Consider the following 509-nt stretch of genomic DNA (forward strand, 5'->3'; position numbering starts at 1 on the left):
GGGGACACATGCAGAGTGACAGCCCCAGGGCCCCATTCGGTGCCCATCCCGTGCCTCGGTTTCCCCGTGCACGCAGGGGACCATGCTGGGGCGCCCGGCATGGGGCTGTGTGCGCAGCAGCTTGGTGGGGACATTTTTTACCAAATCTTTGGTTATTTATTTGCTGGGCCTGGTCAGCTCGGCCCCGTGGGGAGTTAATCCCTGGCCGCAGAGGGGATTACGGCAGGGCCGGGGCTGCCTTAGCTGCAGAAAGCGGATTAACCGAAGGACAGGGAATGTGGGGACGGGCAGCGGGATCCCTGGGGCACGTGTGGGGCTCAGGGGGGGGACATGGGGACAGTCCCCAGCCCGGGGGGCAGGAACTCAGCTGGGGTGCAGACAGGGACAGGGTAGCCTGGTGGGACTGGGAGCTGCACCTTGCATTGGTGGCACTGGGAGTTGTGATGTTGCAGTGGGGGCACTGGGAGCTGTGCCGTGTACTGGTGGCTACTGGGAGCTGTAGTTCACGT

Source organism: Egretta garzetta, unplaced genomic scaffold (assembly GCF_000687185.1).
Source record: "Egretta garzetta isolate BGI_Z169 unplaced genomic scaffold, ASM68718v1 scaffold101, whole genome shotgun sequence".
Classification (NCBI taxonomy): domain Eukaryota; kingdom Metazoa; phylum Chordata; class Aves; order Pelecaniformes; family Ardeidae; genus Egretta; species Egretta garzetta.